At 38.2% G+C, this 24,353-nt stretch overlaps 1 long non-coding RNA gene across 1 annotated transcript; it reads right to left on the minus strand.

The window, feature by feature from the left end:
• Positions 1-11,811: 11,811 nt before the first annotated feature.
• Positions 11,812-16,037, minus strand: LOC108352303 (uncharacterized). The gene is made up of 3 exons (XR_015633013.1): positions 15,942-16,037; positions 14,477-14,541; positions 11,812-11,975 (listed from the first exon to the last, which is right to left on the minus strand). It is a non-coding gene; the product is annotated as an uncharacterized LOC108352303 (long non-coding RNA).
• Between the last annotated feature and the right edge of the window lie 8,316 nt (positions 16,038-24,353).

Below are 24,353 nucleotides of genomic sequence, written 5' to 3' on the forward strand. Positions count from 1 at the left end.
TGTTAGGTTTAAAGATGTGGACACTATATCTTTGCTGTGGACATTATATAGTACTCAGAAAGCTGGGTGTTGGCTTTAATTTTCCAGACTCCTTTGCACCTCGTTGCTTAGGCTAATTTGAAGGCTGACATCTTAATAGTGCGGTGCTTCATCCTATATGAAATGGAGTCTTATTAACAAGATGCAAGTCCGGTTGTTAATCTTCAAAATGGCTTTCATGTTGTTTCCATAGCTGAATAATCAGGGTGAGGTTTGTCAAATGGGAGTCCCAGTGTGTCATCCAAGCTCACTGTTAGGACTCTTTATATTGGTAGTTGGACAATTAAGAGTATGGACCCCCAATGTAGGGGAATGTCAGGGGGCAGGAAGTGGGGGGTGGACGGGGAGGGGAACACCCTTATAGAAGAAGGGGAGGGAGATGGGATAGGAAACTGGAAAAGGGAATAACATTTGAAATGTAAATAAGAAAATAAACAATAAAAGGAAAAACGTGTAGGTATAAATAGACAACTGAATACTGATTAACCTTAATCACTGGAGTTTTCTGTGTACCAGTCTACCCATAATGTAATAAGACGCTGTTAATTTCTACTTAGAAGTAGATTCAGTTGAGCCCACCATCCAATATGTATAAGTAGGATGTATTTCTTCTCATTATTTACTAAACCATTAAATGTTTGTAGTGGATGGATGCCCTTAGCATTCTTTTTCTCTATACTTCTTAAAATATTTTATTAATTTTCAATTGTATATATGCATATATGTCTGGGAGTACACTGTGTGTATGGGAGTACTGTCTGTGTATGTGAGTTCAGATACTCTTGGAAGCAAGAAGAAAATGTCAGATCCCCAGAGCTTAGATGTGGTTAGAGCCTGGTGTAAGAAATTCAACATGGGTTCTGTGGACCGAGCTCAGTTCCTCTATGACAGAATTCACTTTCAACCCCTGATCCATCTCCTCAGCTCTTGCTCCTTTCTCTTTACCTGATTCTTTGTTGCCTTAATCGCCTTGACTTCTTCACATGATTTTTTTCCCATTTAAAAGTTATTGTTTCTTCTTCTGATGCACTGGTATACTATTTTTATTAATGTCAAGTACCTGATCTCCCCTTTTCCTTTCTCCTTGTGTGCATTCCATAATCATTGACACTGAAGATGAATTACTATCAAAATAAAATGATTAAAAATATTAAAATTATGTAAGCAAATATGTAAGATTGGACCAGAGGTTATAAAGGAAATTTCATTGCACATTTCATATTGACATGATATTCGTACATATTTATGGGGTACTCTGTGATAATTGGTTGCATGAAGGCACTGCGTAATGATCATATTGGAATAATTGGCATCTCCATTTCTTCAAATGTGTATTTTTTCCATATGTTGGAAAGCTTCATACTCTTACAGAGCTTGAATCACGTCCTAGATTCATGGAGAGCACACTTGTCCTACTGTGGTGAAGAAGAACAGCACAGACTCCTTAGGTCTGTGTTTCTCTTTCTCAGTTCCTTTCTTTCATCCCAGCTCCTCCACATCGATCCTACTTTAATGATGATCAGGCAGTGAATTTCCACCTTTCTATTCTGAATGACTTTCCGACAGGCGGTTGCGAGTTGTGATCATGCTTCCTGAGGGTTAGTGTTGCCTCAGCTGAAGCAGATATATTCCCGATGTGCCCTTCAGTTACATTCCCTTCTCTTTAGTAAAAGGAAGTGCTCTTTGCCGTGGATCCATCTCTCCAGTTCTGTTTTGTTTTGTTTTTCAGAGTGGACAGATGATCCACTCCCACAGTGTTTTACACCAATATGGTCTAACTAGCAGTTTCATACTCACAATACTGAGCCTGCCAAGATAATTCTTATAACACATTCTGAAATGTGCTTAGCACAACTAAAGAGTAAATAGAAATGGAATATATTCCATCCCAGACTCCTATATGTAGGTCTGAAGAAGTCTGAGACTTCAGAATTCTGAAAAAACTAATGAATAGCCATCCTTAATTTGTTACAGAAAATTTACAAGACACATGTGAAACCATTGTAACAAATGGACGCATCTATTGTTCAGAAAAAACCAGTCACGAATTTTGCATCCTGTTCTGTTCTTCACAAGAGCATTATATCTACAATAAGCCATTTCTTACGCATACACTCTATTACTTATTTGATCTTTTGTTTTTCACAGTGGCTTCTATTGAAACTTGTGATCATCCTCTCTCTCTCTCTCTCTCTGTGTGTGTGTGTGTGTGTGTGTGTGTGTGTGTGTGTGTTCACACATGTGGAGGGGCATGTATACACATATGTGTGTGTTTGTAGAGTACAGAGGTCTGTGTGGTTGCTTAGACACAACCCACCTTACTTTTCATACAAGAACTTCTTCTGCAGGCCAGACAAGCAGGGCAACAAGATTTGCTGCACTGATTTCTGGGATTATAAGCACATGGCACTCTACCTTATATTTAGAAATGTGATCTGGGAGGTAACTTTGATCCTCATTTGTGCGTATCATGGACTCATGATTGACTTCTCTTTCCAGCTCTGACTCTCCTCCTTGAAGTGCTTTCATTGATATCATTACAATCAGACAAGATCTATTCTCTTAATCTAGTCTGCAGTATCTTACAGGAGTTGATCTAGTTTGTAATTCAAATACTCGCTTTCACCCGCTGCTCAATGTGCTCCAAACTTGAAGGCCTCAGCAATGCCAGGTGGGTCTGTCCAATCTTCTTTGACTCACTGTTCAGCAGACTCAGACTGTGTTGACCTTTATTGTTTCCTTTCTGAAGAGTTGGCTTTCTTTTATAGAAAATCTCTACACGCCTTTAAAAAGTCTTAGGATTATACACTTTCTTGACTTGGTTACAGCCCTCTGTCTTTTAGAAAAGCAAGGAACATCTCAAACTTTCTCATATTAACCCCCCAGTTCCACAGTGACTGCTTGCTGTGTAATAAGATTTCCGTAAATGTACTTTGAAAGTTAACAAACAGGGACTGTTAAAGAAAAGCGTGCTCAAGGTGTAACTGATTTCATTCAGCATATAGTATTTAAGCTTCCCTGTACTACAGTGTTCCAAGAACTGCAAAGGGTGCTTAGTTTAAATGAAAGTAAATAATTACGCTTTCCTGTTTGTAAAGTGGGGATGAAATTATTATGGAAGTCCCTTATTAGGCACAGTCTGAATCAGTTATTCTGGGATAATGCTTGGTTCTCCATGGGCTTGCTTTAGAAAGGTTTTACCATGAAAAGGTTTCTATTTTTCACTGTCAATGCACAGCTCTGTTTTCAAAATGTGTGGACAGTACAGGGAATCATATAGATTAGACTTCATACCTGTGTCCAGAAACCAGCCTTTTTCTTCCCTTACACCATGAGGTAAATTACCCATGCGGTACCCATGCAGTTACTGAGTACCTCATGTTAGACAGAGATGTGAGGTCTGCCACCGATAAACAGGGTTATTCTTTGAGTTTTCTTTGGGAGCAAGAATTGGCTTGCATATTCTATTGAACTGAGTGCTGAATTAATGGGTGATTCAACATGTAATTTTGATTCAATGAGCTGCTACGGATTTTAGTCACTGTAGAATTTATAGAGGGAGTTTCCTGGCCTATTACAACAGAATGACGTAGGCTAGCACACTGATCATCTTGGAATGGCCTACTAAAAACTTATTTTAACTTTGTAGGCTGTGATAATTATGTAGCATATTTTAGAGTATTCTTGAGAAACAGAACTAGATATTTAGCTATTTATAGTAACTGAATACTGTCTTGCCGAATAGGTGAACAACCCCCTACTTTTCCTAGCCTTAAAATTCACAAAGGCACCAAAAGAACCCCACCATCAGAGGGTGGGTAGCAATTAACCTCTGGCATATGCAAGCATGCTAAGAGTTAGCCACGCCTTACAATCGCAAACCTCAATTATAATATTCGATGCCTCTGATTCTTACATTTTAAAATGAAAATTATGTGAGATGCAACATTGTACATTTGTTTAATTAATTGTACATGAATATATATGCACATGTAATTATTGGATTATTCTACTAAGTGACACAAAAGAATCAGAAGTTTTAGAACTAGTTTAGGGTCATTATGTAAAGGCACTTCCCATTCTCTTAGTATAGGATTTATACAAAACTATGAAGTACTATGAATTTTCTAATGTTTAGGGTGTTGCCTGTGTGTCCATTTTTTCATGTTTCATTTATTTTCTTATGAAAACTAAGTTGTACTTTTCATGTCCATGAAAGATGTAGTCTGGGCTTGTCTCTAACTCTCTAAGGCTAAACACTAAAATGATTTATATTGATTCTGTTGTATTATTGGTTCTTTTATGTATGTTGATTCTGTCACATTATATGCTATGCTTTATATAACCTGTTTAGTTGAAGTAAGACAGAAAATTATTAGATGCTTAGAATTACCCCCATATTATGAATTTACTCTAGAACTGCTCCGATTTTTTTTCTTCCTTGGCTGTTCCACTAATGACTGAGCTTAACTGTAACCCTTTTCTTCAATTTAAAGCTTTTCACATATCAACTTTGCAGGCAAGTGTAGCAACACTCTTCCCCAAGGCTCAAAAGATGTGGCTTCTGGCCCTGCTGCTTCCAGACTCTTGAACATGTGCCTCTGCTTCCACTATTTCACATGAGGAGAGTGGATTAGCAATTAGTACAGTCTTCTCTAGACACCGCACTCTATACCTCTCTCTCAACATGATAATCCTGCAGGGACAGAAAGAATACTGAGTGCACTCTTGATAGGTTCACCAAGTAAATGAGATCTTTAGATTCATTTAAGGTCATCCATTCCAAATTCATCTAAATTCAGAATTCTCAGTCTGTAGACTATCAGTTGCTATGTCTGTGGGTGAAAACTCACAACTATATAATAAATAATACAGAATTTGAAGGCTGCACCCAAGAATAGGCAAACATATTTCTCCTGCTATGTGTTGATCTATGCCACAGGAATTTACTGAAGGAATTACGTATTGCTATACACAAAATATTCCATGAAACAAGTGAATTATCCTCTCACACATTGTGGTGTCAAAAGAAGACAGGATTTTAGACTCTGGGACACTTCAAATTTGTGATATTATTTAAATATGTTTTCATGCTAGCATTACATGTATCTACAGATAAACCATTTAGATTATAAAAGTAGAGGGATGAGAGATAGTTCAGGGATTATAGCTTGTGATGCCTTCACAGAGGTCTAAGTTCAAGTTCCAGCACCCATGTTGCACTGATTACAACTGCCTATAACTCCAGTTCTAACAGGATCTGACAACATTCTCAGGCACCTATTCATTTTCACATAAGCACACATACACACAGATGCATGGAAACATGCACAAATACACATATATGCACAAAAACATGCATGCACACACACACACACATTTAAAAACAAAATAAATCTTAAAGTGAATATAAATACAAAAGGAGTCATAAGCAGTACCATTTGTTCTCAAAGACTATCTTTAAAAACTTTTGTTTCTTGTTCAATTGCAAGTTGAATACAACTGACTTTGATTCAAAAACTAGGATAACAGGAAAAAAGTGCAAAAGGGAAAAAAATGGAAAGAGGAGGGGGATGAGAAATAAGAAAAAGAGAGAGAATCAGGAAAAGAGGACATATATCCATGACAGCCTTAAAGATCTAAATGCTTAGGATTGTTTTGTTTTGTTTTGTTTTGTGTGGACTTACTGGGTTTATTTCATGATATTATAGGACGAGTTGGCCTAGAACTCAACATACTTCTTCTTTAACCCCCTGAGAGGTAGGATTATAAACCTTTATTACCACACTGAACTCTACAAATTTTTCTTGTTTTCTGCTTCCCTAATAGAACACTTACTGACTCATCTAGGATAGATTCCTTGGATTATATTTTAATATCCATGTTCTAAAGAAGCAGTTTATTCATGTATTTTTACATTTTACATTGAGTACCATTTTACATTGAGAGGACAATAAGGAGCTTCTTTGAGAAAAATCTTGAACTAAAGAAACTGGCATAGGTGGAAAGGCCAGAAAAGGTTGAACAAGGAGTCATCAAGGGCAAAGTCAACTTAAAACTGTTAAAAATACAAGAAAGCTGTCAAAAGTATCCAGTGTCAGATGTGGCCATGTTAGTTGTCCCCATTGGATTTAAAGCAACTGGGTACCCATTATTATCAGAATCTTCTCTCTCTCAATCTTTCTCTGCCCTGCCCCCTTGGTTTGTCTCTCTATCTAAAATGAACAGAAGTAGAGATGTGGGATAACTAAGAAACACCTGTATCATTGAGTAAGGCATCTCCCAATTTACCTCTGCAAAATGAGAAATATATTAAGATTTGTGGCTTTAAATTAAAGGATGTCATTGTCCATTAAATTTAAACACTTTTGCTATCCTGAAAGATTCTTGTGCCAACATACAAAGGTGAATAAAGTCTTGGACCCTTAACCTCTCTGAACTATTTTAAAATCTAGTAATGTTTTCTATGAGGAATAATAATTGTATGTTTAGATGGTATATTAGATTGTATGACTTTTTATTCTGATTCTGCAAACATCCAGCCCTTATTGGGATTTATACATATCTTTTGTAAAGCTAACAAAAGAAAATGAAACAAACAGAGAGCAAAACTATACCAATAGTAATTTGTCATACTCAAAAGTGCAACCAGTAAGTTAATAAATAATATATCAAGGGAAACTGCTTGTGTTCAAAGTCTGTAAAAGGTAAGTTTATTAAATAGAAAAAAACTCATGCTGTATTGTAGAATACACAAGTGGCTAGGCTTTCCTATTTGCTTGATGGAGGCAGTAGGATGATAATTTGTAAGATTTAGAAGCTAATCTACAGTAATTGGACAGCCTGTCTCTAGTCTGGAAGGTTTCATGGCAAGTAGATGAGACTGTAATTCAAGTTTTGAAACCACTACACATGCAATGTGGATATAGTTATACGTTGAATTCACACTGTAGGGACATTCTCTGAGGAAAATAAAGTACATTCCTGGCTGCTGATGGTCTGAGAATGGTATGTCTGAGAACCTTTACCCAGGAACTAATTTCGGAGGACCCCAGAAGAACAGAGATGATCAAGGTTAATGAAGAAGCTGAAGTGGGAATTGTCTAAAAATTAGACTGAGTCACCCAGGACCTCTGTAAGGGAAGCAAGCTGTCCGATGCAGCCACCCCTATGTGTAGTCACCATGTTTGGCTGTTCTGCAGTCCATGCTGAAGAAACATGGACACTAGATGCTCACTTAGATGTGGATGTGCTTTCATGACTCGGGTTTGATTCTCTCAACATCCTACTTCCGTACCTTTGCCTTTGCGCATAACCTGCATAAAAGCTTGTTCTTCCTGTTGCTGTCTGACGTCAACTGAATCAGTTATACATAGGGATACTTAGGCTTCCCAACCCAAAGCTAGTCTTTGCTTGCTCCTTGCTGGCTTTCAGATGAGTGTTGCTCATTCAGAGCCTTTGAGCTTGGTTGTCAGTGATGGCTTAGACTGTGACTGGAAGATCGCATGGATCTGACGGATGGAGAGACTCAGTTCTTTGCTTTCTTTGTTTACTTCACTATACCATACTGGATTCTTTTCAGTCATTCCTAACATGCTTTGTCACATTAAAAAGCACATGCAGGGATGATCAACTAAAACTGTGTTATAGATGATGCATTAAAGGTGGACATATCACCATATGATTATGATACACCATAGGAATCAATGGAGTTTTATGGAAAAATAATTTGCCTGACTCTCTTCATCTGTTGATTATGGGATGCCTCATGTAAGTGGACTTAAATTATATCAGCTAAGAAGGTGGAAATTCTGGCCCAAATACTTAAGGACGTAATCTGCTATCAAATTTATAGAGTGTGAATTTTTAATGGCTCCTCGGGGGCTGTGTTTATAACCAGTAAAGCAAATATCAAATTATTTTCAAGTGCCAGGAAAATTACTGAACAAATAAAAAGTCCCGAAATGACTACGGACACAGTCACATCCCAATACCATGTGGAGTACACAGTGCATCTAAAAATGATCTGGTAGGTAACCAGTGTGACAGTGTAAGGAAAGCAGACACTCATCAGAAGCCCAGCTCATGCAAGCCAAAGGGAACACAGGCAAAGAGAAGTAGTTTTACAAATGAGATGGTGCATTGGATGAGGATCTTCCCATGCAAGAATATGAAAAGGTTGAAAGAAAGAAAAACCACTCCACAAATGTGTCACCATACCTACACATGTGTACCATGGTGGCTATGCAGCTGTGCACCTAAATGTGCTCTCTCTCGCTCTCTCTCTCTCTCTCTCTCTCTCTCTCTCTCTCTCTTTCTCTCTGTCTCTCTTTCTGTCTCTCTGTCTCTGTCTATCTCTATCTCTCCCTCTCTCTCTTACACCACACACACACACACACACACACACACACACACACACGACATAAACACACCATAAACACCCACAACAAAAATATTTCAAAAAGTGACAAAAAAACATTAAAGAAGTTGGTCAGGTGGCTCAGAGCATAGTAGTACTCACTACCAAGCCTGATGACCTGAATTCATTTTGTGGGACCCACATGGTGGAAGGTGAAGGCTGACTTAATCAGAAAGTGGATGTGTACACACACACACACACACACACACACACACACACACACACACACGTGCATACATATACAAGATGAATACAACAAAAGGGCATTAAAGGACTGGTTAATTAGATTATATCCAGGACATAAAACAAGAAGACTAAAACATGTATTTACATTTTTTTTGAGATTTAGGAGTGAATAGTATGTTGTATTGTATGCTTCAATGGATATTTAAAATGCTGGGGTATTGAGGAATAATATTTAGTCATAAAGAGCATAAAATAATTTCTCTACAGCTCATCCAGAAGACCAGGTCAAAGCATTCATAAACATTCAAGTTATTAACATTTGTATTCTACCAGCAGTTAACATTTATAGAGAACATTTATATTTTAGGAACTCTCTCAGTTGCATCATATTTTCTGTGATATAAGTATTATCATTACCTCCATTTTACATTTCCAGAAATTGGATTTTTGCAACATTCCATAATATGCAGAAGACAAATGCCATAATGCTGGTGTTGAGGATTTAAAAATACATTTCTTTTTAGACAGAAATGCTTGGATGATTTTAATATGTTCACTCGGGGCAGACAGACTAATGTGCAAATAAAATGCAAATACATTTTATTTACACGCTTAAATCTTCAAAAGAGTAAATCTAAGGCACATAATTTCAGAAGTTCTAATAAATAGAGAAGTTGAACTGAAGATTCAGGATATGGCATTCTGATGGCCAAACATTCTGCCCGCTAAGGACAAACACAGGAATTCAGACATCATATATGGTAGAGATTAATATACCAGGAGCACATTCTCATTTCTTGTTTTAATGGACGGATTTGTACATACTATATGCCTTATGGTATTTTTGCTGTGAACAGACACCATAACCAAGGCAACTCTTATAAGGACAACATTTAATTCGGGCTGGCTTACAGGTTCAGAGGATCAGTCCATTATCATCAAAGGGAAACATGGCAGCATCCAGGCAGGTCTGGTGTAGGAGGAGCTAAGAACTCTACATCGTGTACAGGAGAAGACTGACTTTCAGGAAACTAGGCTCATAAAGCCCATGTCCGCTATGAAATACTTTCTCCATCAAAGCCACACCTACTCCAAGAAGATTATACCTAATAGTGCCACTCCCTGGGACAAGCATATTCAAACCATCACACTGTATTTACTGAGAATGTCCTAGCACTCTCTGTACTTTGGAGGAAGGAAATGTTTTGAGCAATCTGTTACATGCCATCCAGGACATCCAGCCATGTAGACACCATGTGCCCCCACACAGGCAGGACTGTTTTGGACCATATGGATGTGGACAGTGTGGACACTATTTGATTTTACCAGCTTCAGATCAATATGTAATCATTCTGTACTCACGTTTGAAAAACTTTAATATTTATTGACAAAAGGTCTTAACAATGCTGCATATTCATTTGGAGTTTAGGAAGTTATGACTAATGAAAAATATGGTTTCTGATAAGTAGCCTGTGTGCCAGTGGATGGCTCTTTACTCAGTTTATCTTCTTATGAAATCTGAAAGTGATTCTGCATCTGTCTACATATATTCCATGATTCAATTCAACCTTCAATATATGATTTGGCTTTGGTTTTTTTGAAAGACTTTCTATACATAGACCAGACCAGACTGCTGATAAACTGAAGGATCTTTTGTTCCTGTTCTCGTTAAAAGAAAAAAAGAGGCTAAGTGTGACTTTGCCACCTATGTGTGTGTGTGTATGTATGTATGTATGTATATATATGTGTGTGTGTGTGTGTGTGTGTGTGTGTGTGTGTGTATGCATGTGTGTCAATGTGTCTGTCTGTGTACGTATGCATTTTCAGGTAGCAGGGATGAAGACATGTATAGAAACCAGAAGACAACTTCCAAAATAACCTCTTCCTCAGGAGATTGACTTACTTACTTGTTTTTATTTTATTTTATTTTGCTCTGTTTTCACATGTGATGACGTCTCTAAATGGGAGCTGGTAATCACCTAATACTGTAGGCTAGATGACTAGCAAGTTTTGGGGGTTTTCCTATTTCCATCTTCCCAGGATGTAATATCCTATCACATCTAACTGGGTTCTGGGTGCTGGGTATCATGCTCAGGACATATACAATGCTCTTCATGGATGAAGCTGTCTCCTTAGCTCTACTACTACTACATCCTAAACCACATAAACAAAGAAGAAATAAAACAAAATATATAATTTAAACAAGTTTTCATCAATATAATATTTACCATTAAAGTCATTAGCATTAAAGAAAGCCTTTAGCAATAAAATAATAAGGAAAGTATAACAATAATCTCCAACCCCAATAAGCCCTTGTAAAAATCACACAACCCAGTTACTATATTTATAAGTGTTGCACCTAGAGTGGGCAGATCTACCACTACACTGATCTATTCCCCAGCTGTGAGATCCTTTGGTACTTGAAGCTTTTCTGGGCCACGTGGTTCTGCTCCATCTTCCTCCATCCTGCCCCTTTCGTTCCTCCACCTCTAAGATCTCCAGCCCCACCTTTTCCTTCCACTGCCCAATCACAGGCTCTAGCCTTTATTTAACCAGTTAGAATAGGGAGAAGGTTCACATGAAATTCCCTGAGTATGTAATCCACTCCTCATCAGGGCAGCCCTCTTGAAGAAGCAGAACTAACAGCACCAGGGCAAACCACAACATTTCCCCATTTTGACCAATTAAAAGGCCCGTTTTTCTCAGATATAAATTGAGCACAACCATTACAAATATGAAAATTATATAGGATAGGATATAGTTAATTCCCAGTCCACTCTTTTTGTCAATTTAGATAAAGCACTCTACCATCTATCCTAACTTAAAGAGCTTACAATTCTATATCAGAATTATGTTCTGGTTTTAGCTTGCATTACCATCTGAAAGCCATCCTCCCATATCTATATCATCTCTCTCAATGCTACGCAATTTGAGTTTGAGACTATAACTAGTCTTCAGCCTCATCAGACTTCCGAGAACAACTGGAAAATTGCCTGAAAATATAGGAAGCACAAAACATAGCTTCCAAAACTTGACCAATTTGTAGAAATGGCTGACTATCTGGACAGTTCCTCATTCCTCAAAACATTGGAGCATCAGTCTTCAGCCTTCTGAGCCAGGATCATTTGACAGACTTTTGTTAAGCAGAATTATGAAGGACTACTTACCCTGTATTGGCAGAGCTATTGGTCGACTGTTCCCCATATTCCGTCCTTTTCCTGGGCAGTATTTTTGTGTGTAGATGAATTAAGGCCATAGTGGCTGGCTATCTTGCCACAACTGGAGCAACTCCATTGATGCTCAGTTTCTTCTTTGAACCAAGATGGGGATACTGTCAGGAGAGTCATGTCTCTAGTTAAATGATCTTTAATAATGAAATGGCTTTAATGTTATATATTTTGGAGCTTCTGGTGCTTTTGAAGACTATCTATGTAAAGTTAATCTGAACTGTTAAACCTTAACTATTCTTAGTCATTTTTATTTGAGGAAATTGGAAACACTGTATTATAAATAAATCAGAATCTAATACAACATGAGTTCACTATCTGGCCCTTAACTTGTGTTGCTTAATCATCCTAAACAGTTTGTAATGGCAGTTATTAGAAGGACTGGGTCTAAGCCTTGTATTCTGAGGCACAATGCCTATCAAAGAGTAAAACTATTAATTTCAAATTTTGTATCAACATAAAAAATTTACTCCAATGAATGCTTAAATTTGCATAAATCTGTAACTTCTGGACCAATGTAAAATCATAGCTTCAATTTGCAACAATTAAAAATATTTCTACCAATGTAAGACATTGCTCTACAATGTTTTCTTTAAGAGTAAATTTGATAACTCATCCTTGTTTGTCCATTCTTCTAATTTCTATGATAATACTATATCCCCATTTTTTCTTCCACTCCCTTTTATTTTTTACCTAAGAAGGAAGGATAAAGAAGAGAAAAGGAAAGGTCTAAGCTCTCTAGTTTCCTCCCTGTCCAAAGCTACATGACAAGATATCTATAATTCACAAAATAACCCAAATCATCCATCCCAGCCTAAGGGACTGGACAACAATCTTCTTTTGCTTACTTCTAGCTGAATTGGGAGAAAAAGTTCTCTTTTGGGGGTCCAAAGGGAAATAGAAAAATTGGTTTTGTCAAAGGAAGGCTATCTGGCACCATTTTTCTGCCAGGGTCTATGTACTGAGAAAGTTCATGGCTTAGCTGACATCCTGACTATAACAGTCTGAAAAGCTGGATGGAGGAGCTAGCTGTTCTGGAAATGTCCCAGAAGCAAGTCTTTAAAGGAAACAGCTTCAATGTAGTTGAGGTAGAATCAAACAAGGAGCTAGACTGGAAGGTTCCAAAATCTTAGCATCCTAGAATCTGGATTCTGTCAGGGTGGTCTTTCTATTCTTTCATTCAACTATACAAACATTATAAGCAAGGCATACCTCTGTAAAGACATTCATATGGAACTTGCAGGGCACACAGATCAGTTAAGAAAGATCAATAAACAAAGGTAACTGTCTTTCTTTAGAGGTTAATTTGATCACATAATCAAACTACAATAGAAATTCCCATTCATACCATGGTTCCACAACAGAAAGGGAGCAGGGAGAAAGGGAGACAGTGATAGGCAGACAGACACACATGAGTGTGTAGAGAATGAGAGAGAGAGAGAGAGAGAGAGAGAGAGAGAGAGAGAGAGAGAGAGAGATTCAAATAAGTACTAAGCCATGATAGTAAAGCCAGGTTATTTTGTAATCCAAGTGTATTCTTCCCCTTTCAATAATTAAAAAAATGAAAAAGGTACTGAGTAGAATTCTATTTCCTAAGTTAAGTAAAAGAGGGGGGTGCTGCACAAATCATTCCTGTCCCTCCCCGTGTTGACCATTAACTAAGATAATGTTTCCGCATCATTCTTCCAAAATAAATTTGCTGCTCCCAAGGACATATTCAATATATTTTGACTGCCTGTTCCTCCTCCTTCTAGTGTACTAGTACATCATAAAGTATCACCCTAAAATTGGTGAAACTAAAGCATTTTTCAAATTTGGCTTATATGTTGGAGACTATGAGCAAGCAAGAACACCTCTTCACCTTGCAATATCTATAGGGCATGAGAGTGAAGTTGCTGGAATCAGTTTTACAGTCAAGACATTAACCCCATGGTCATTTGCCCAGCAGGAGGAGTGAGCTGTTAAAAGCAGAGTCAGCTATTAGTCACTTCCTTTTATGATCGCCAGTGTGATAACAGCTTCCCAGTCAATTACATGACTAGAACTATTTTGCTGATAAAGTAGCAAAAAGAGAATGTGTGTAGAGACAAATTGAGATTTTCCTCCCTTTGCTGAATTTCCCTGAAATGAGAATAATTCGTTATTTTAAATATGGATTCTGATTAAAAATTGATTTTAACTAATAATTACAATATTATCTAGCTCTAAGACACTGGGGAAATTGGTATTAAGTGTTTCAACTTCACTGTCTGAAGAGAAAAACATAAAACATTCTCTTTTCTGTTTTTTCTCTAGGAAATTCACAAAAGATCGGTCCATACTTTTAAAAAGTTCTTTAGAGAGCAGAAAACTAAACCTGATGAACTTGGATAACCAATTATTAAAATTTTGTTAAAATTTACATCTAATACTAATACTGTATAAAATATCTAAGTAATTAATGCTAGAAAGTAGGGTAGTTGTGTGGGACTGGAGCAGTTTTACAGATTCCATCCTAAAGCAAGTCTTAACGGAGAGGCTACATAGTCTGTAGCATGTGATAAACATGGGAGAAAACAATGAGGTCAGTGTCTTGTAGTTTTGACTCATTTCCTCTAAATCTAACCTTGGAAATTAGAGATGCTGTAATGTCTCATCTTGTAGGACAGTCAACGAGGGTACAGAGGGTACCTGAAAGAGAATGGGGAACAAGAGACGTGAAGAAGGACGCCTAGACGAGAATCTGATCAAGGCGACCATTTTATCTTTTTCCCAAGGCTGAATTTATACCATAGCAGGGGTAACAGAGGGAGGGGGAAATAAGAAACATTTATACAGGCCAAGGGCACAGTATTTGTGTGGTCAGCTGATGTCAACAGGATGTTAGTTTTTCAGAAAGGTTACAGGTTTGTCATATCATTAGTCAGCAGGATGTTGGTTTCTCAGAAAGGTTACAGGTCATATCATTGGACATCAGATGTATTTCTCAGCAAGGTCACAACTTTGTCATATCATTAGTCAACCTGACCACCAGATTTGTACTAGTCTTCTGCAGCTGGCTGGGGATTTTCCATGTACCCAGTCCTACTTAACTCTAATTATACTATTAACATCAATAATGGAGGGTTTTAAGGGCATCGCTCCCAACACTGTAAGTCTGTGGGAACTATGTCTTCTCATCATAACCAACAGAATTTTTCCAGAAATGTCCCCTACACACATTATAATATACCAGCTTTTATTCTCAACCTGTGGTTACCTTTTCTTGATATTTTATTTTGGAATTATTACATTATACAGTCTCAGGACAGTCTTTGCAACAGGAAGTTGCAAAATTAGCATATGGAGTTTATCTCAACTCTGCACCTGATTCTCACCATTGTTAACATATTTCCTAACCTCCACAATATCAAATTAGAGAGATGACATTGGTACAACAATATCACCTGAAATTCAGAACTCAGTGTGTCTTTCAGGTCTCAATATGCTTGCCTTTGTGTGTGTTCACACATACATGGGTGCATGCCATTTATTCCGTGTGTAGATTAGTGTAGTCGCTATCATGGTCTGCCTAGAGAACTGTTCCATTCCCAGTCACCTTGTCAGTAGAAAATTTTAAAGACAGAACTATCCAAGTCATTTTGAGTGACTCAAGTACCAGGCAATTATGTCTCAAATATTTGAAGACAAGATTGTCAATACCAAGGTCAGGGTTAATTTGGCTTCTGTGAGGGACCCCTGCCTGATTTGCCAGTGTGTATCTTCATACTGTCACTTCACAGGACAGAAAAAGAGTTCTTGTCCCCTCCCCTTCTCCCAAGAGCCCTAATCCCATTTTGTGGGCTCAACTTTAACCATCTCTGTCATCTGACCAGCCTTAATTTCTTGCAAAGGCCCTACTGCTAAATATCATTACACTGGGGATTGAAATCAAAGAATCTTTGAGGTAAACAAATCTTCATTCTGTACTAGTGATGGATCAAAATACTAAGCTATATACTTTTCATGTTCACTATTGTCACATATTCAGCTTTGCCAGTTACGAACTTCGAGAGAGGGGCTGAGAGGTAGTTCCGTAATACAGTGCTTACCTGCTGTGCATGAGGTCCTGTGTTCAATCTTGAACACCACACTCACAACAGTAACACATAAAAGACAAAATACCGTTGAACTCCTCTAAATGGTCACGTTCTCAGTGCATTCTAGAAGACTAAAGGTGTCAGTTTTCTCTCGAAGAAACTTGCCATTCCCTCTCAGTAGGTACTTTTTAAAAAATTTATTTATTTATTTTTATTGGATATTTTATGTATTTACATTTCAAATGTTATTCCCTTTCCCCCCCTCACCCATCCCCTTTCCCCCGTCCCCCTGCTTCTATGAGGGTGCTCCCACTCCCACCCACCCACTTCTACCTCAACACCCTAGCATTCCCCTACGCTGAGGTATCAAGACTTCACAGGACCGAGGGCCTCTCTTCCTATTGATACCAGACAATGCCTTCCTCTGTTACATATATGGCTGAAGCCATGGGTCCCTCTGTGTGTACTCTTTATATCTGATGATTTTTTCTGTAAATATTCACTCAAAAAGGGGGGGGACTACAGTTATTGTAAATGCATGCCCTCAGATTCATTATGAGGGGAGGACTCCACAGAAGGAAGAAAGGAAGGAAGGAAGGAAGGAAGGAAGGAAGGAAGGAAGGAATAGGAAAAGGAAGGAAATGCATAATTAGGTGGATTGGGAAGAAGAGTGGACGAGTGGATTCTGGAAGGAATTTGGACAGGGATTAATAAGATTAAAACATGCTGTATGGAATTCTCAAAAAAAAAAACCACAAAAGCATTTACCAGAAATTTAATACCCCCACCACATGGCCTTTGATAAGATAAGGATCAAAACAAAATGCTGTATCTGTGTATAATAATGTCACTTTCCCCTTAAGTCACAAGGCAAAGCTGTAACAACAAAAGATCATGAATTCTGAATGATTCTTAGGGAACACTATAGTAAGCAAAGTCAGTCATGGACACAAAGACGTGTACCAGGGTCTTACACAGAATCTGAATCACACAGAACTCATGAACGTGAAGTAGTTTTTAGTAAATGCCAGTGCTTGGAGGAGTCAGGTTGCTGGCAATTTCAGGGAAGGTGCATTTGATGACTTAAAGCACAGAGCAGTAGGGAACACTATTCTGCTACACTTCAATTCTGTCAGAAGTACTGATGTGTCTTCATGGCAATACACAAATAAATGTTTTTAGTGGAAACTGTGAGATGATGGGGTTCTTAGTTTGACTCTGATGATTATTTCACACAGTGTGTGCTTCTGCATCCATAGGGAATGATTCAGGGACACTGACATTAAACCACATCCATGTAAAACATCGTATAAAAATCACAGCATTTGCATGTATCCCTGACCCAACAGCATTTATGCTTTCAATCATCTTGCAGTTATTAAAATACTGAAAACTATGCCAGTGCAGCAAAATAAACTTGCTGATACTTCTTCTGAGTTCATAACATAGCTATATCGTTTCTCCTTGCCCTTTCGTCCCTCCAAACTTTTGGACTCCATGGTCACTCTTTCAAATTCCTACATATGTTAACTGTTATTACATGCATACCTGTGTACGTATATGTATACAGGTATAAGTATATCTATATGCACATAGATTCCTATATTTAAACTTGGTCTTTATGATGTTATTCATACATTGGTTTACCCAGCTGGTTATTTGCTACTGGATAATCAGTGAGACTATTCCTTACCCACACCACGGAAAGTTCTCTCTGCAACAAAATTACTTTTTTTTTCTTTTAATTAACTTGAGTATTTCTTATATACATTTCGAGTGTTATTCCCTTTCCCAGTTTCCGGGCAAACATCCCCCTCCCCCCTCCCCTTCCTTATGGGTGTTCCCCTCCCCACCCTCCCCCCATTGCCGCCCTCCCCCCAACAGAATTACTTTTTTTTTTGGTTCTTTTTTTTCAGAGCTGGGGACTGAACCCAGGGCCTTGCGCTTCCTAGGCAAGCGCTCTACCACTGAGCTAAATCCCCAACCCAACAGCATTACTTTTAATACTGTATTATTTAGATCAATGGTGATGAGAATATCCTGTACACTTTCAGTATATAAGCAATTTTTTTCATGCATTTCCAGTCCATAGTTGATGAAACAATGAAAATGAAACTTGGGGGACACCCAAAGTAGACATGTTTTCTCAATATACTCTGAATATATGACATTATATTCTTTAACTGTTATATCTAACTATATAATTGTAACTATCATGCTTCAGAAAACTGGGTTAAACTCCCCCCAAATAGCCTATTACATCCTTTTCTGTTTGCATAAAGTAATCTACTTCATATAATCCTGGAAAGAACTTACCTTCAAATAAAAAGTTATTAAAATTTAAGACAAATTTTAGTTTATTAGGACGTGAAGGGACAAACAGATATGGGTGTCTTTTATTTCTAAACAGGTACTTGTTTATACTGCCATATGTAATATCTTTAAGAAGTTCGTTTGATGAAGGGGAAAGAAATATCTGTAGCTCTCAATGGCCAACTGTCTAGGGAACACTTACCTTTGTGGCCATTTTACTTTTGTTCTGAAATCTAATAATCTGTGCGGCAATTTGGCATGTTATCAAAATATAAGCAGGATGGCTGGCAAACCTCCAAATAATTTTCAGAAGAAAGCAGGCTAGGTAGTAAAAGCAGAATCAATACAGGGAAAATTACAACCTTTATGGATTGAAAGTGTCCCCCACAAAGAGGTATGTCAAGGGCTTCGTTGCTCTCCTCTGAGGCTGTCGGAAGCTGGCAGTACTTATGAGAACTGCAGCTTGCATGAAGAAAAGTAGTGTTATGTGCCTGCTCCTGGCTGTTCACCACACAAAAGCCAATAATCAGGAGATGAGCTGATTACAGGGAGGGAGCTGTCTGAATTTAACTATGAGCTGCCTTCTTGAGAAAATGGGTCGGCCACTGTTTTTACCCTGGGCTTTGGTAGTGAGGCAAAGGCAGTGGGCATGAGACTGTGGCCATAAAAGAGACTCTGAGTAGGCTCTTTAACATCCAGGACACACATCTGCTTTCTTCTAGTGGGATCCACTCAAATGGTTTGGATGTCCTAAAGACATTTCTGTAATCAAAACAAACAAACAAACAAACAAAAACTTTCTGATGTTTTAAAAAGTGAAACCTCACAGAAAAAAAATAGTCTTTGGGTTAGTTAGTAAGAACTAACAATCGTGTGCTGATATTATCTGAAGGCCACCAGATGTTGTGGGTCCTGTAAATCTAAAGAGAAAATTTTAAAAGATAAAAATGTTAATTGGCTTCTCTCCAGAATTCACAGTCCCAGGCAAGAAAGGAAAAGTGAGAACAATTCCAGAGCCACAGCAGTCACTGTAGCGCCCCTGGGGCTGTGACCCCAGAGAACGTGTTGGCAATCCAGCCCCGCCCTCCCCCTTCCCCTCTCTCTGCCGCTGTTGTGCCGGTGCAGCTGGTGTGCTTTTGACAGGGAAAGTAGAAATCAGAGCCTGTCAGGCATTTCACAGATCTGTCTGTTGGGTTGGGAAACCACACCTTGTTGCATCTGGCTGTCCAGATTTTACAGTTTAACAAAAAAAGAACATCCAACATCCTGCCTGTGAAACCCACACAATCCCTTCCTAAGTCATTGTGTTCATTGTCCAGAAGGTACTTACCTCGGCTCCTTTCTTTTCATACTAGGAAGGAATGTGTTCTTCTCTCTAGACAAGAAATAATTCTTTAGAGACAGAACTAATTGTTTGGCTAAAGATCCAGCATCTTTCACAAAAGAACCTGAGGCAAGGTTAAAAGTCAAAACATATGCAGAGAGCTGAGTCTCCGAACAAAGAGCTCTCACATAGCTTGAGAGTGAGTGTCAGAGTCAGAGTTGATGATTTCAACGGGTTTGAAAACATCTTTTCCTGGGTGATGTGTCTGTTAGATTCCTGCCACCAACATCCAACTGGCTACAGAACTAATAGTATTCTAGAGCAGATAGCAAGGACAAGGATATGAAAAATAAGAGGAATGAGAGGAGATAAGATAGGGAGGTGGGGGTTGATTTACAAAAAGTAGCACTGAAAGAAAAACAAATCAGGGAAAACATTGCACAGTAGAGGGCAAATGAATCTAAACAGTAGGTAGTTAGTAGGCAGTGATTGGAGGATACAAAGTGTCACTCTTTTGTCTGGAGTCCTGAAATCCAAATGTAAAATTATTTAAATTAATATGCATACATTAATTATTTCTTAAGCAGCTAGTTCCCAAAATAACCACACCAAAACCTTTAACTATTTTAAAGCTAAGGCCTTAGCTCATTAACCAGTTCATCTAAGTTAACCCGACTATCTAATTCCATCCAGTCACATGGCTATATCTTTCAGGCCCACAGTCATGACTTGCTCTCCTGCCATGTTTCCTGTAGAAAGGCATTCTTCTTTCCTCCCAGAGTTCCCCTCTTCCTTCCAGGAAGTCCTACATATCTCTCTCTCCTGCCCACTCACAGGCTTTATAGCCTTTTATTGACCAAGGTTTGAGCAAGGTTTGCACAACAAAAACTGTTTATCAGAATTAACTCTTAGGCCAACCAAATCCAGGGCTACAGAATTTAGCATTTGAGTACACAGCAGCACCATACCAACCCCAACATCCAACTCTTAACAATGAGCTTTCAGTGATCAGATGCACATGTATGTAGCATGTACAAGGCGCTGAGTTCAACCCCCAGAACAACCTGTGACACTGCATAAACACTCCCTGTAATCTTAGGCAATTTTCAAGTGTAATTGAGCCATAGAGAGAAACCCTGCGTGAAAATGATTGAATGCTGTATTCTAGGGCAAGCATTCTTTCTCTACTCTGCTTTATTTCAGTTTATTCTTTTACGACAACATTAAGTTACCATGAAGGAACTCATTAAGCCATTAGGTTATCCGTAGGAGTTGTAACCCTTTTTTTTCCTTCTATTATCTCACTGTATATCTGAAATTTTAGGCAATATACTGCATAAGTCCTCACAATACACACCCCTGTCTTCACCCTAGATTTAATTAAGGTTGCGATATAATTTAAAAAGTTGGCAGAAATGGTTCCCCCGAGTTCCCACTCTGTGGGTATCCACACGCTCTAGCTGTTTCTCTGTCAGCTACTTTCACACACTGTCCCCTTGGTAGGTTGTTACCATGCCTGACACACCCAGTGCATTCCAAGGGCTGCGCTAGCTTGGCCCCACGCCATGCTAGCCCCAAGCATTCTATAGCCTAGCACGGCTTCCTGTCATGGACTCTGCTCATACTCCCAACAACCCAGTGAAATCATGACTCAGCAAACTGTAACCCAACAACCAGATTTATACGTTAAATGTTCAATGTATAATACATTCACACAATTAACTTACAATTTATAAGGATATATAAACCACCCACCTAGATAAGATATAATTTGCTCATCTAGACACACAATTCCACTGCCCCAAGGACAGCTGCCTAGTCAAGGACTCAGAACTCAGGTGACTTCACCAGAACCACCTCTCCATTGAATTTGTAAAGTACTGGTGAGGGGCAGGTACAGGATAGAAGGAGGCCTGTCATTGGAGGAGAAGGAAGGATGGGCGGGAGAGAAATTTGAAGGAAGAGGAGGAGACTAAGGGAAAGAGGAAGAGACAGGAGGGAGAGAGGGAGAGAAGCCGTGGCAGGACAAGATGGCAGGTGATGTTAAGATTCTGCTCTGTGTATTTACAGGTTGTTACTAATGTTCTCAAGGGATGGATGGTACCGGGCTTTGTATGTTTAAGTGGGCAATTATATCTTACCAATTGGGTCAAAGATTGTTGTGTTGTGTGTTCTTTTATGTGAGGGTTTGAGTGTAAGAAAGTGTGCGGCTGGGATGTGTTTCTGCCAAGATACCTAGCAGATACCTTGGGGCACCGCGGTACAGACCTAGTGGGGTAAAAGACAAACAATACTTTTTATTTTTATATTTTTACAACAACAACAACCTGTAAATGTGCAGAGAGAAATCTTGACATCTGCAGCCATGTTCTCTCGACTATTCCTTCCCCTCTCTCTGATCTCCTTTGCGGCTCTAAAACTTTTCTCCCACCTGTCCTTCCTTCTCGTCCAATGACAAGCCTCATTCTATCCTGTACCTAACTTCACCTGCATCAATGACATCAATCCACAAATTAGTGGGAAATTGGTTGAAATTTTCTCCACTTAAGATGATGCTGACTGTAGATTTGTCATATAAATCATTTATTATATTGAGCTATGCTCTTTCAACCCCTATTCATCCTAGAACTTTTATTACAGAGTAATGTCGGGTATTGTCAGACACCTTTTCTATACCAGTTGAAATGATCACATAATTTGTACCTTTGAGTCTATTTTTACATTGTATTCCTCTTTTTAAATGTATAGATGTTGAAGCATTCCATTTGCCAGAATTTTTTGAGGATTTTTGCATTTGCTTTTATTAGGGATAACGGTATATAGTTTTCTTTTGCTGTTACTTCTTAATCTGGTTGGATTCAGAGAATAAAATTAGTTTCATAGAAAAATTTTAGAGATGTTCTTTCTACCATCATTTGATTACTTTTAAAAGTTTGGTTTTAGTTCTCTTTTAAAGGTCTGGTAGACTTTTGTTGTGATTCTGTCCAAATCTGTGCTTTTATAGTAGGTGAATTAAAAACAAACAAAAAATGACTGCTTTAATTTATCTGGTTATAGCGCATTAAAATTATTAGTTACACCTGTGTTTAACTCTGGTGGGTGAGTTGTATCTAGAAATCTAGGTTTTCCAGTTTAGCGGAATATAGATGTTTAAAGAATGAATTTGTCACTGTCCAGTCTCCTCTGATATTTGTTGTGGGAGCTCCCATCCATCCCTAGATTCATTAACTTCCGCATTCAATCCTCCTCTCTGTCTTCTTTCTTGAGGTTATTTTGAGCAATATTTGTGATAGTCCCCAGATTTAGCTTTGATACCTTTCTAGGACTTTCTCACTGATGATCTAACATGACCCATTTGAGCCTATTTTCCAAGATGGCGCTTTGTTCTGTGTTTCCCTCATTGTACCTTATTTAAAGAGGGAGCCTTGGGTTATATTCACTGCTGATGTTGATCATTTGCCCTCTGTTGACCTTTCTTTTTTTTTTATTGGAAGTTAAAATTTATTAAGCCATCACGTGCCAAATACTCAGGTTCAAATTAATTTCAAAATATATACAGGCATGTAATAAACTTAAAAATGAGAAAAGGGGATTGGAAACTGCACAAAGCTACAAGTGACTGGTGGAATTGAATTAAAAGTCAAGGTCATCAACTATTACAAGCTGTTTTCCCTTGGTACCCAACATTCAATTGATTCACAATTATCTAGACCTTTAAAGAGCAATTTTTAATCGCACTTGGTAACCCTAACAAATTTGTCCATAAACTGAAATGATAGTAACTGAATCCACCATTTTCTACAAATTAAGTTAATTTTAAGCAAAGTGACCTCAGTGATGAATGTGTTTCATCATTTATTTAGATATTGAAGCTCTTGCACTAAGTTTTTACAAGCTGGTGAACACTGACAAACTATTTCTCGCACAGAACTATAACCACACATTCCCAGACAGTATAAATATTTGGTTGAACTAACATTAATACACATCACCACTTTATCGATTACATAATAAAACAAATGATCAAGTATCCAATTATTAAGTTACATAGCTCAAAAGGCATATAAAATATTTCTGCTCAGTTCACTAGCAGATCCCACTCTTACTTTTTTTGCAAGAGATTGGGAAGAGAAGGGGAAAACCATAATTCAAACAAGTTGGAAAACCTCAGATAGGTCTGGAAAACACAAGAATTTCAGAAATTTTCATGAAGTGGTTAGCTACAACAACGTATCTCTCCGTCTTAAAAGTATTTACTAAATTAAAGAGCATACTCTACATGTTCTGCACAAGACAAAGGCAACATATTACTAAAAATATTTAATAGCCTCCTCTCCTTTCTTGTTCATGCCCTCCCTGTCAAGTTGCACCCGAGTGCAAACATTAAATTAACTATAAGGCTTTTTGTATGGAGACATTATTGAAGATATGTGCTTCTGTAACCAACTTGATTTTCAAATGGAGGTTTCCCAAAACAGCACAAAATAAGACAGAGATATTGTAAGACTTGGTTTTTAAAAAAAAAAAGAATGGCGGCAAAGCAAACCTGATGTCTTCTGGTGTGAGTGTGGGAGCAGGCAGATAACAAGAGAAGCCCACGGTGTTTGAATGACTGAAGGAGTACACCGTGGAAGGTCTACAGAGTTCTTAGTTCTTGGAGTATTCGTTCTGTATGACGCTAAAAATATGCAAGTATTGTGCTGGGTGTTTTAGCACCTGATCCTTCTAAATTCCTTACAGACTAATAATATTCTAGCACGGGAGTACATTTAATGACATTACTCAAT

This window comes from Rattus norvegicus, chromosome 11 (genome assembly GCF_021556685.1).
Source record: "Rattus norvegicus strain SHRSP/BbbUtx chromosome 11, alternate assembly SHRSP_T2T, whole genome shotgun sequence".
NCBI classification, from domain to species: Eukaryota; Metazoa; Chordata; class Mammalia; order Rodentia; family Muridae; genus Rattus; species Rattus norvegicus.